Source organism: Hemiscyllium ocellatum, chromosome 3 (genome assembly GCF_020745735.1).
Source record: "Hemiscyllium ocellatum isolate sHemOce1 chromosome 3, sHemOce1.pat.X.cur, whole genome shotgun sequence".
In the NCBI taxonomy this organism is placed as follows: domain Eukaryota; kingdom Metazoa; phylum Chordata; class Chondrichthyes; order Orectolobiformes; family Hemiscylliidae; genus Hemiscyllium; species Hemiscyllium ocellatum.
In genome coordinates this window covers 804,924-817,902 of record NC_083403.1, presented here as the reverse complement: position 1 = coordinate 817,902, position 12,979 = coordinate 804,924, and the positions used below count along the sequence as shown (strand labels likewise).

General features: G+C 52.4%; 1 pseudogene; it reads left to right on the top strand.

Annotated features, from left to right (window-relative positions):
• The first annotated feature begins 6,546 nt into the window (after positions 1-6,546).
• On the top strand, positions 6,547-6,726 carry LOC132809347 (U2 spliceosomal RNA; annotated as a pseudogene).
• Positions 6,727-12,979: the final 6,253 nt, after the last annotated feature.

Below are 12,979 nucleotides of genomic sequence, written 5' to 3'. Positions count from 1 at the left end.
ACGGGCGTTTTGCTCAAGCAATCAGGCTAGCGAAAGCGCGCCAATACAAAGCATGTAAGCATTCTTATTCAGTTTGCAAGTTGCGGAATCACGCCTCCCTTTTCCATCCTATCATAAGCCGATTTACCTGACTTGTTTTTCTCTAATTTTCCTGATCTGACTACCCTGCTGTCCTTGTCCTTGTCTGTTACAGCCTGTCTGTTATTTTAGCCAGTTCCCCTTATCATACTATAAGCTTGTTGTGAGATGTCCCTACTGCTTCTTTTGTGGTCAGCCACAACACTTTAAAGTTATTTCTTAGTTTAAAACTATTTCTTAAACAAAAACCTCTATATTGGTTAAAATCTTAGCCTTAAGTATGCTGCAAGAATCCCGCGACTGTTTGTGTAATGTTCCCCTTCCCCTCCCCCCACAACACCCCCTCACCCATCTGCAAAAGCAACATCTCTAACCACCACCACCACCACCTGCAGAAACTACATTTCTAATCTCCCACAAGCTGTCAGGGACATTTAAGCGACTGCTGGACGAGCACACGCTGGACGGCAGTAAATTGAGAGCTGTGTAGGTTAGGTTGATCTTAGATTAAGAAAACTGCTCGGCACAACATGGTGGGCCGAAGGGCCTGTACTGTGCTGTACTGTTCTATGTTCTAACTGCAGGCACATCCACACACACACACACATCAAAGACATGGAGGGCTCGGCTGAATCTACTGCTCTCTTCTCTACCTGTCACATTTCATCGAGCTAGTGTCCTAGGCCCAAGCGTCTTCAGCGAGTGGTTAGAATATGCAGTGCACTGCCTGAGAGAGAGGGTGCTGGAGGCAGATTCAATGGTGACTTTGGTCGCAGGGTCGGATACTTATCTGAAGAGAGGGCGAGTGGGACTGGGGAAGTTGCTCGTGCAGAGAGCTGATGCAGACATGACAGGCTGAATGTCTCATTCAATGCGTGCAGTTCTGCAGTTGGTTACCACCTCCTCAAGTCACGTCAGCTTAGCCCTGACCCACCTGATTGGTGAGATACTGACAATCTCTACATGACCATGAGGCAGTGCTTCACTGACAGGGGAAAAAAAGCAACTGCTGTAAACGGATCTGCTGCTCTAGTTAGAAATCCTGGGAGGACTACGGCGACAGGGAAACTGTCAGCAGTGATCTACAAGTCTTTGAACAGAATCAAGCTGACTGAAAACATGGAGGACAAATGGGACTTGAGGCAGTCCGCGGTATTGTAGTTATCGCTTCTCGGCCTTTTGGCTAAGATCAAGTGTCTGTTCTTATCAGGACAGGTGTCGAGTTGCGAGTCATCAGAGCTAGTGGAGAGACCATCGCTGGATCGTGATTGGACGTTGGAGGATCGTTTGGTTGTGCTGACCTGCTATTGGTGGATCTTCATGCTGGCTTCGGCCTAACGCCAATTCAGGGACCAGCCAATCTTGGAGCCATGGCCTCAGCAGCCATTCGCAGCCCTGGCCAGGGCATTCGCAACACAGTCAGGGTGACTGTGAAGAAGGTGGAGGAGCACACACCGGTTGATCGGACGGTGTTTGTGAAGAAGGTCTTGCTGGAGTGCTGTGGGTTTGCAGCAGCGGATGTGTACTGCCTGCAGGATTTCCCTGGGGCAGGCTACTTCGACGTGACCTTCAGGAGCGTGAAGCATTGTGAGCAGCTCCTGAAGGTCTTCAAGGAGAAGGAAGGGGAACCTCTGTTCTCCATCTTGTCGGCGGTCCCGTTGTGTGTGCTTCCTGCGCAGAGAAGTCGGGTTGTTACAATCCAAATGTACAACCCCTACGTCCCAGCGGCAGATGTTCTCACCTTCTTGAAGAGGTATGTCCAGGTTGAAGGAGAAAGCACTGATGTCGTTGATCCTTTCGGGATCTGGACAAGTAAAAGACAGGTCAAGGTAACCCTGAGGGTCGATGGCAGCGGGAACATCCTCCACCCACCCTCCAGCTTCGCAATTGGAGGGAGCAGAGGCTACCTGACGTACGCAGGGCAGCCGAAGGTGTGCCGAACCTGCGGGAGGTCAGGCCACATGGCGGCCGACTGCAAGGTGACCGTATGCCGAAATTGCAAGCAGGAAGGCCACCTGACCAAGGATTGTAAGGAGGCCAAGAACTGTAACCTGTGCGGAGAGGCGGGCCACATGTACAAGGCCTGCCCAAGACGAGGAGCCGCTACCTACGCACAGATGGCCGGAGGTAGCAACACGAATACGAGCCGCGGACCAACAAAGGCGAGGAAGGCAAATGAAAATAGCGTGGAAACGGTGCCTGGAGGCACCCAGAAGGAAGAGCAGGCAGTAGCGGAGCAGACGGCAGACAGCGGGGAGGTGCAGCAGCCGATCCAAGCTCCGTCAATGCAGTCAGAGGAAATGGAAGAGGAGGAATCAAAGGATGCAGAGGACTGGATCACAGTAAAAAACAGGAAGAGGAAACCTCTTGGGGGCCCCAAAGCCACCCAGCGAAGGGGAAAGCGACACCTACAAGGCGAAGACGCATGCAGCTCTTCCGATGGTGAGGATGGGCGCAAGAAGGGTCGTCATCAGAGGAAGAGGCAGAGCGTTGTGAGGAGAAAGGAGGGCAGCACCGCCCAGGAAGGAAAGGACGATCCCTCTGAGGGGACGGGTAATGGCCTCCCCCTACCCGGTGAGAACCAGGAGGTACTCACCGGCCCACAGCTCCAGGTATCTGGGAGCAGCGGTCCTATGACAGCCCTGCTGTCAGACGGAGAACTGGTCAGTGCGGACCACGGGCCCGACACGAAGACAACAGAGTGGGGTAATGGCTCCAGCGCGGAGCTGGACAGTTACCTCAGCCCTGCGAAGGTCCAACAGTTTGCCGCCACCACAGGGATGCACGCAGCTACCCCAGAAGGGCAGGACCAGCAGCAAACGGACACCGGTAAACCTGTAAACTGTTAAAATGGGGTTGAAAATTGCTAGCATCAACGTGCGTAGCATCAAATCGGCTACGCGATGCGTTTCAACACTGGCCTCCCTGGCCAGCGTCAAAGCCGACGTCCTGTTTCTGCAGGAGTGCGGGATACCCCACCTCAGCAGTTACAGGAGGTGGTCGAGCTTGTGGGCCCATGGGCCGTCAGTGTGGTCGGGGGGCAACGATAACCGCTCCTCAGGCCTAGGGATCCTTTTGCGGGGAGGTAACTTCACTATCTCCGAGGTTAAGGAGGTGGTGGGCGGGCGCCTCCTCGTCGTGGATGTTAAATACAGAAACGCTCCCGTAAGACTAATCAACGTGTACGCCCCAGCGGATAAGAGTGAACGGTTGGCCGTCCTGCAACAGCTTCCACTGCTGCTGGCTACGTCCAGGCCGGTCATTCTGGCCGGAGACTTCAACTGCATCATTGATGCAGATGGACGATCCGGCGGGGGGGACAGTAAACTGGACGCTACGTCCAGAGCCCTGATGGAAACGGTCAAAGATGCCAAGCTGCACGACGTCTTCAGCACCCCTGCAGATGGAGCGCAGCGTAGATACACATGGTCACGGGCAGACGGGTCTATCCGCTCAAGGATAGATTACCTGTTTGTGTCCCGAACGTTCTCGGTCAGAACCACCGACGTCAAGCCGGTGTTCTTCTCTGACCACTGCCTCCTACTGGCCGACTGTCACCTACAGGACGAGCAGCGGACGGGCAAGGGAACGTGGAAACTGAACACTAAGCTGTTGACCCCGGGAAACATCGAGGAGCTCAAGAGGGATTACGCAGGTTGGAGAACCGCGAAGTGTCTCTTTGAGTCTCCAGCAGACTGGTGGGAAACAGTAAAAGGGAACATCAAGAGATTCTTCATCCTCAAAGGTGTTCAGGAGGCGAGAGAGAGGCGGGGAAAACTGTCCCAGCTCCAGGAAAGTATGCAGAACCTGCTCCTGCTGCAGACGTTGGGGGTCGATGTCACGGAGGACCTCAAGGAGGTGAAGGGCCAGCAAGCCTCGCTCTTTGCCTCGGAGGCCTCCAAGATAATCTTCCGGTCCAGGGTCCGCTCGGTAGAGCAGGACGAGACGTGCTCACGTTTCTTCTTCCAGAAGGTGCACAAAGAGAGCTCCGTGCTCAGCAGCCTGAAGGAAGAAGATGGCTCGGTAACGTCATCTCAGGCTGACGTCATGAGGATCAGTAAATCCTTCTATGCCAGCCTGTATGACGCGAAGCCAACCGACAGCACGGCCTCACAGTCGTTCCTGTCCTCTATCACGGAGGTCCTAGAGGACGGAACGCGAGAGAGGCTGGACCAGCCGCTATCTCTGGATGAGCTGACCAGGGCCCTCGAGTCCTTCGAAAAGAATAAAACTCCCGGAAGCGACGGCTTACCGGTCGAGATCTATTCCGCTCTTTGGGACTTGATTGGCCGGGACCTGCTGGAGGTGTATGTCAGTATGCTTCGGGCAGGTACCATGAGTGAATCCATGAGGAAAGGCATCATCACCCTCATCTATAAGCGGAAGGGGGAGAGGGATGAAATTAGAAATTGGAGACCGATCTCACTGCTAAACACAGACTACAAAATCTTGTCAAAGGTCATCGCAAACCGGGTCAGGTCTGCTCTGGGAACGGTGATCCACCCCGACCAAACCTGTGCTGTACCGGGCAGGAAGATCTCTGAGAGCCTCGCACTCCTCAGGGATACGATCGCCTACGTGCAGGACAGGGGGGTGGACACCTGCCTCATCAGCCTGGACCAGGAGAAAGCCTTTGACAGGATATCGCATACATATATGAGGGATGTCCTCTCCAAAATGGGCTTTGGGGAGGGAATCTGCAATTGGATCAGACTGCTCTACACCAACATTGTCAGTGCAGTCTCAATCAATGGGTGGGAATCAGATAGCTTCCCTGTAAGATCTGGAGTCAGGCAGGGCTGCCCACTCTCTCCTGCCTTGTTTGTATGTTGCATAGAGCCATTTGCCGAATCCATCAGGAAGGATGCGAGCCTGAGAGGGGTGACTATTCCTGGCAGCGGGGGCCTACAGGTTAAGGCCTCCCTGTACATGGATGACGTCGCCGTTTTCTGCTCGGATCCGCTGTCCGTGCACAGACTCCTGTGCATCTGCGACCAGTTCGAGCGGGCCTCGGGGGCCAAGGTAAACCGAGGGAAGAGCGAGGCCATGCTCTTCGGGAACTGGACCGACCAATCCTATATCCCCTTCACCGTCAGGACTGGCCACCTGAAGGTGCTGGGTATTTGGTTCGGGGGTGCTGGGGCGTGCGCCAAGACCTGGGAGGAGCGGATCAGGAAGATGAGACAGAAACTAGGCAGATGGGAGCAACGGTCGCTCTCCATCGCGGGGAAAAACCTGGTCATCAGGTGCGAGGTACTCTCAGTATTGTTGTATGTGGCACAGGCCTGGCCTATCCCCAGAACCTGTGCTGCCGCAGTCACCCGGGCCATCTTCCACTTCATGTGGAGATCAAAGATGGACCGGGTCCGAAGAGACACCATGTACAAAGAGCGGTGCAATGGGGGAAAAAACACTCCCAATGCCACCCTCGCCCTGATGGCCACCTTTGTGTGTGGCTGCATCAAGCTGTGCGTGGATCCCCGGTACGCAAACACCAAGTGTCACTACGTACTGAGGTTCTACCTGTCCCCGGTGTTGCGAAGGATGGGCCTGGCCTCGCTGCCGCGGAACGCTCCGAGTAGTTGGACCGTTCCGTACCACCTGTCCTTCGTGGAGAAATTTCTGAAGAAAAACACCTTTGACCACAAGTCCATCAGGAAGTGGTCAGCACGTAGTGTCCTTGAGACCCTTCGGGAAAAGGAGAGGGCGGATCCTGTTGAGTGGTTCCCTGAGCAGACTGTCAAAGCAATTTGGCAGAATGCCTCATCGCCAGAACTTTCTAACAAGCACCAAGACATGGCTTGGCTGGTGGTGAGAAGGGCTCTACCCGTGAGATCGTTTATGCACGCCCGGACTCTCTGCCGCACCGCACGCTGCCCTCGAAGTGGCTGCGGGGGGGACGAGACTGTCACACACCTCCTTCTGGAATGTGCCTATGCAGAGGAAGTCTGGAGAGGAATGCAGTGGTATTTGTCGAGGTTCGTCCCGAGCAGCGCCGTGACACGGGACTCCGTGCTCTACGGCCTGTTCCCCGGGACGCACACCGAGACGAATATCAACTGCGCCTGGAGGATCATCAACTCGGTGAAGGACGCTCTCTGGGTGGTCCGAAACCTGTTGATCTTCCAGCTGAAGGAGTTGACCCCGACTGAGTGTTGCAGACTGGCACATTCCAAGGTCCAAGACTACGTGTTGAGGGACGCGCTGAAGCTTGGGGCAGCTGCCGCCAAGGCGCGGTGGGGAAAGACCACCGTTTAACATCTGCCTGTCTAAAGAAGATCAGGGGGCCCATGCAGTCATTTGGGCTCTGCTGACGCCTCAGCCCAATATAAGGGCATAGGAGTGAGAAATGCACAGACTTGCATATAAAAAGGAAAATTCTAAACTGTGTATGTTAATGTGAACATATGTATGGCATTACCCAATGTACAGTGTATCAAATTATTTATGAATATTTACGAATAAAGTATATTTTGAAATAAAAAAAAAAAAAAATCTGTTCTTATCAGTTTAATATCTGATACGTCCCTTATCTGGGGACCATATATTAAATTGATTTTTGGAGCAGGGAGATGGAATAGGGGCTTGCTCCGTCCACTCCACGCATCGACCTGGTATTGCAGTACCTCCGGGAACGGTGCACCCCTCATCTATAAATCTAAAAACAGCTTCATGTTTATAGCGCAGGCTTTCGGTGCTTCATTTCTCACACCTCACATCCAGCCAGGCGTGAGTCGATTCAAACTCGTCTGTTCTAAGGTAGCTGTTCAGCTGCCGCTCCCTATCCTTCTCTCGCCGTCTCTGTCTCTTGCGCATCTTGACACTTGCTCTCAATGTCATCCCCTCACCCCTGCTGCGTGCTGCACCGTCCCGCCAACGCCGGGCCCCGATCACACCACATGGTGTCAGAAGTTGGGAGTTGCAGCAACCGTAGCTGCCCACCAGCTTTTCCTACTCGCGAGCGACGTTTCAGAAAAACAAGAGAAGGTCAACTGTGCTACGTTGCTGCATGCTGCTGGGGATGAAGCTATCTAGGGGTTCAGTCGTTTTGATTTTGATGACTTGCAAGAGAGATTTCGAGAACACTGTGAGCTAGGACAAAAATAATCGGGACGTATTTAAGGCACATGCTTTTCATCAGAGTGCAAGGGCAGGCGGAATCGATAGGTACGTATGTGACTGACCGGAAAAACGAGGCAAAGGACTGTGAGTTTCAGCCACTTTCCGATTCACTGAGCCGCGACAGAATCGTGTGTGCTATCACGACTGACTGAGTCAGAGGCAGGTTACTCAGAGAGTTAATTCTCACTGGGAAAAGCAAAGAGACAGCACTAACTCGACAACAGCACGTGAGAAAACGTAGAACAAACAAGCCAATGTTTGCTGACCGGAACTGGCCTGGAAAGATAATAAGGCAGGTAGGAGCACTGCAGATTATCCGGCACCTGGGCTGTGTACGCAGGGACTGGCACAACAGCCCCTTGCCTTCTTTTGCACTACTTTGCTGCCTCAGCCAGAACTGGCAGCATTCTAAGTCAGTCTCACACAAGCAGCGTGTGCCAGCTGTCTGTGACAACAAATTCCAAAGACTCACAACCCTCTGAGAGAAGACGTTTCTCCTGATCTCACTCTTAAATTGGTGCCTCTTTATTTCTGTTCAGTTCTAGACACTCCCATGAGGGAAAATGTCCTCTCAGCATTTACCCTGTCGAGCCACGTAAGAATCCAATATGTTTCAATAAGATTGTGTCTCATTCATTTCAACTCAGGATCTACACTCATCTGGAGGTAGGGTTTACCGGGCTCAATTTTACTGAAAAGCTGACCTCCGGCTAGTTCAGCAAATAGGTCGTTGAGCAAAGGGAAAGGAAACCGCCTAGCACACACCAGCAGGTGAACTGTTGCAGCATGATATTGCGGCTCCGGAACTCAATTCCTCTACGAATGAAACCCAACAGCCTTCTTAACAGCACTATCCACCTGGGTGGCAACTTTCAGGGATCTATGTACATGGGACTCCAAGATCCCTCTGCACATCCACACTACCAATAATCTTTCCATCGACCCAGTACTCTGCCTTCCTGTTATTCTTCCCAAAGTGCATCACCTCACATTTAGCTGCATTGAACTCCATTTGCCACCTCTCAGCCCGATTCTGCAGTTTATCCAAGTCCCCCTGCAACCTGTAAACATTCTTCCACACTGACCACTACTGCACCGACTTTAGCGTCGTCTGCGAATTTACTAATCCATCCACCTATGTTATGCCTGCGTCTAAGTCATTTATAAAAATGACAAACAGCAGTGGTCCCAAAACAGACCCTTGTGGCACACCACTAGTAACCGGACTCCAGGCTGAATATTTTCCATCAACCACCACTCGCTGCCTCCTTTCAGAAAGCCAGTTTCTAAGCCAAACTGCTAAATCACCCTCAATTCCATGCCTCTGCATTTTCTCCAACAGCCTACCACGTGGAACCTTATCAAAGGCTCCCGGCGTCCTGCTTGTCTACCCCATTGAAAACAATAGCGTGCCTCTTTAGAATTCTTGATCAGTCACTCTCAGAATTTTGACACGTGATTGCCTTCGGCCCAGTTGAGTTTGATTCTGTCCAACCACATTCTTGCCCATAAAGCTGTAAGATTTCCTTTGATGACACGCAGGCTGTGTCTTCAGACTCACCGTATAACTGAACGTTCCCACTGTGAAAGCACCACTTCACCTTTGTGTGTTCCTCGCGCAGTTTCTGAAGGTTGCAGCGCAACGTGACTCAGCCGTATCAACGAAACCGGTGTCCACCTCCATCCTTACCGGTTTGCCGTTCAGTAAGGGAGCGACCGGGGCGTCGGCAGGTATCGCCAGTATCTGTAACCACAACACCTCATTGGTTTGTGCGTCAGGGCTTTTGTCTTCTTGCCCTTTTTGTACCATTTAGGATTTCATCCTGTACTTTCGCTGCAGGTTATTGGTACTTTCACCCCCGAGCGCACCCACTGAGTATATTCTTTTTTAATGCTGCAGTTTCTGCACACAGCTTCTTTCTACCAGCAATTTGCTGCTGCCTGACATGTGTTTCCACAGCAGTGGCAGTTTTGTGTCTGCGTTGGTGCTTGTCCCTGGGCCACCATTTTGTGAACTCTCAGCCACCACTTTGTGAGGTGTTGACCTTCCTTGGCTGCGAGTTCCGTCACGGTTGCCAATCCCAGCACTTTCATTTAAGCGTAGTCACCTTTGCGTCAGTAATCTCTTCTGGATCGTTTCACATCTTAAGGCAGGCTGCTGCAAAAGGTAGCGTCTCGTGGGATCTGAGGTGAGCCGGCTAGCTGGATACAAAACCGGCTCGGTCACAGAAGACCGAGAGTAGCGGTGGAAGCGCATTTTTCGGAAAGGAGATCAGTAACTAGTGGTATCCCGCAGGGCTCGGTGCTAGGTCCTTTGTTTTTTGTGACGTGTAAATAAATGATCTGTATAAACAGCTGTACAAAACTCCAGTTAGGCTACATTCGGGATACCGCGCGCAGTGCTGTTCGGCACACTGCCAGAAGGACGTGGATGCTTTGGAGAGGGTGCAGAGAAGGTTTACCAGGACATTGCCTGCCCTGGAGTGCTTCTGTTGTGAGGAGAGGTTGAATAAACTTGGGATTGTTGTCACTGCAAAGACGGAAGCTGAGGGGCGACCCGATAGAGGTCGACAGCGTACTGAGAGGCATCGAGAGGGTGGCGAGTCAGTGGGTACAGGTTCACGGTGAGAGGTGGAAAGTGAGAAGGGAGAAGTGCGGAGAAAGGTTTTCACATAGAGGATGGTGGGTGCCTGAAACTCGTTGCCAGTCGAAGCGCTGGAAGCAGGCACGTTAGGAACGTTTCAGGCTCACCTTGTTAGACACGTGAACGGGAGGCGGAACGGCGGGACTGAAACCGCGTCTGGGCAACAAGTAGCACGCCCAAACAAGGAGTAGGAATCGGCACAGGCTCGCTGGGCCCTGTGTTATCGGTGCGACAGTGCCAAAGTCTCCGGCCACGTGTATAACTGTGGTGAAATTCCGCAAATACCTTGTAGACGGGGCTGTGACAGGGACCTTATTGGGGTGTCCACGATAATGGGGGCCACGGAGGGCACTTTTGCTGAGTTTGCAGTTGGCACAAAGATAGCTAGAGGGACAGGTAGTTTTGAGGAAATGGGCAGGCTGCAGAAGAGCGTGGACATGTTGGGCGAGTGGGGAAAGAAGTGACCAAGTGTGCGTAATTGCACTTTGGTAGCGAGAACAATCGGGTAGACGATTTTCTGAACGAGGGAAAGGCTTTGCAAATCTGAAGCGCAGAGGCTCTTGGGAGTCCTAGTTCCAGGTTGTTTCAAGATTAACATGCAGGTCCATCCGATGGTTCGGAAGGCAAATGCAGTGTCGGCATTCATTTCAAGCGGGCGAGAAAACAGGAGCAGGGACGTGCTGCCGAGGCTGCGTCAGGCGCTGGTCTGACCACAGGTGGAATATTGGGAGCAGTTTTGTGCCGTGTACCGAAGGAAGGGATGCGCTGGTGTTGGGAGGGAGTCTAGAGAAGGTTTCCCCCTGGGTTTGTCACATGAGGTCTCTGGGTCTGTACCCGATGGTGTTTCGAAAGGTAAGGCGGGATCTGACTGAACCTTACAAGCTACTGGGGGGGGCCTGGTCAGAGTGGTTGTGAAGAAGATGGTCCCACTAGTAGGCGAGACGAGGACCTGGAAGTACAGCCTCAGGATGAAGGGTCGCCCCTTCAGGCCGAGATGAGGTTGCATTTAAGACAGAGGTGGAGAGGTTCAAAGTTTGGGAGAAGATTTATAGCTCGGGTGCTCGTTGTTGTGGTTCTGTTCGCCGAGCTGGGAATTTGTGTTGCAGACGTTTCGTCCCCTGTCTAGGTGACATCGTCAGTGCTTGGGAGCCTCCTGTGAAGCGCTTCTGTGATGTTTCCTCCCGCGTTTATAGTGATTTGACCCTGCCGCTTCCGGTTATCAGTTCCAGTTGTTTGTTTAGATTAGATTACTTACCATGTGGAAACAGGCCCTTCGGCCCAACAAGTCCACACCGACCCGCCGAAGCGCAACACTACGGGCAATTTAGCATGGCCAATTCACCTGACCCGCACATCTTTGGACTGTGGGAGGAAACCGGAGTACCCGGAGGAAACCCACGCAGACACGGGGAGAATGTGCAAACTCCACACAGTCTGTCGCCTGAGTTGGGAATTGAACCCGGGTCTCTGGCGCTGTGAGGCAGCAGTCCTAACCACTGTTCCACCGTGCCGCCCACACAGCGCCCGCTGCAGTGGCCGGTATATTGGGTCCAGGTCGATGTGCTCATTGATTGAATCTGTGGATGAGTGCCATGCCTCTAGGAATTCCCTGGCTGTTCTCTGTTTGGCTTGTCCTATAATAGTAGTGCTTCACAGAAGCGCTTCACAGAGAGAGAGAGAGGCTCTTGATTATAAGGGGATCAAGGGTCGTGGGGAGAGGGCAGGAGAATCGGGGTTGACAAACCTGTGAGCCACGGCCGAACGGCCTGATTCTGCTCGTACGTCTTACGGCCCGGGCCGTCAGACCTTCCGTGGTCTTGCGGTCATGACAGAAAGCAGTTGTTTCCCAGAGGGTGGCGGCGGTCTGGAATGCACTGCTTGGGAGGGTAGCGAGGCGGGGAACCTCAAAACCTTGAAAAACTACTTGGATGAGCACTGGAAATGTCATAACTTTTCCTGGCTACGGACCAAGTGCTGGAAAGTGGGACTAGAACAGACTTAGAGTAGCTTTGTCAGTGCGGACTCGGAGGGCCAGAGGGCCTCTTCTGTACTGTGTGACTGTGTGGGGAAGCTTTCTGATTCCCATCTGTTGATTGAGGCCGCGCTGCTGATGCTTCCTGATGCGGAGCAGCCGGATGGATCCAAGTGCGCATTGAAGGTGAGAGGGTGGGAGAGAGCTTCGGAGCCTCCGCCCGTTTGGTTCAGGTTCCGTCTCGTCCTGATGCATGCATCGATGTAGGTGCTCAGTGGCTACCGATAGGGTGAAGGTGCAGTTGATCACTGACTCCACGCGTGGTGCTGCAGGTTGTAATGTGTGGACGAAAACAGAACTCGCTGCAACCTTCGGGAGAAGGGTCACTGGACTCGAAGCGTTAATTCTGCTTTCTCTCCACAGAAGCTGAGGTTTTGCTTACTGGGTGTTTTGCTTTATTTTGCATTTTAGACCTTGCTTTTTGATTGCCCGGCCGCTATCAAACCATTAGCTTGCTGTTAGCGCTGCAATTAGCACTCTTGAATCTTGATTTGCAATTCTAAGGAAGCAGACTGAATTGGAATGTTTGGAGCGGGAGCCGAACCAATAAAGGCTGATTTGCTGTAAATTGATCTTCACATCCCCCGTCGTGCTGTTCATTTGCACGAGGTGGGTTGGAGGATGGGAGTTCACATTTGTTAGTCTGTAAGAGTTTCTGTTCGTAAAGGTGAGCCGAGATTTCCTGGCAGTGAGATTTTTCGGTCAGAATTCGAACCTGCTCCAATCATTTGCCTTGTGGGGAGGCAGGGATTTTTCACATTGGTAACAGCTGAGATTTTTAGAACGTCGAACAGAGCAGCGCAACAACAGGCCCTTCGGCAACTCTGAGAAACAAAACTCACTCACAATTCAGCCTGAGACAAAGTCTTGGAAACAAGAGCATTTTATTCTTTACGGCCTTGCAAGAACGGGCGTTTTGCTCAAGCAATCAGGCTAGCGAAAGCGCGCCAATACAAAGCATGTAAGCATTCTTATTCAGTTTGCAAGTTGCGGAATCACGCCTCCCTTTTCCCATCCTATCATAAGCCGATTTACCTGACTTGTTTTTCTCTAATTTTCCTGATCTGACTACCCTGCTGTCCTTGTCCTTGTCTGTTACAGCC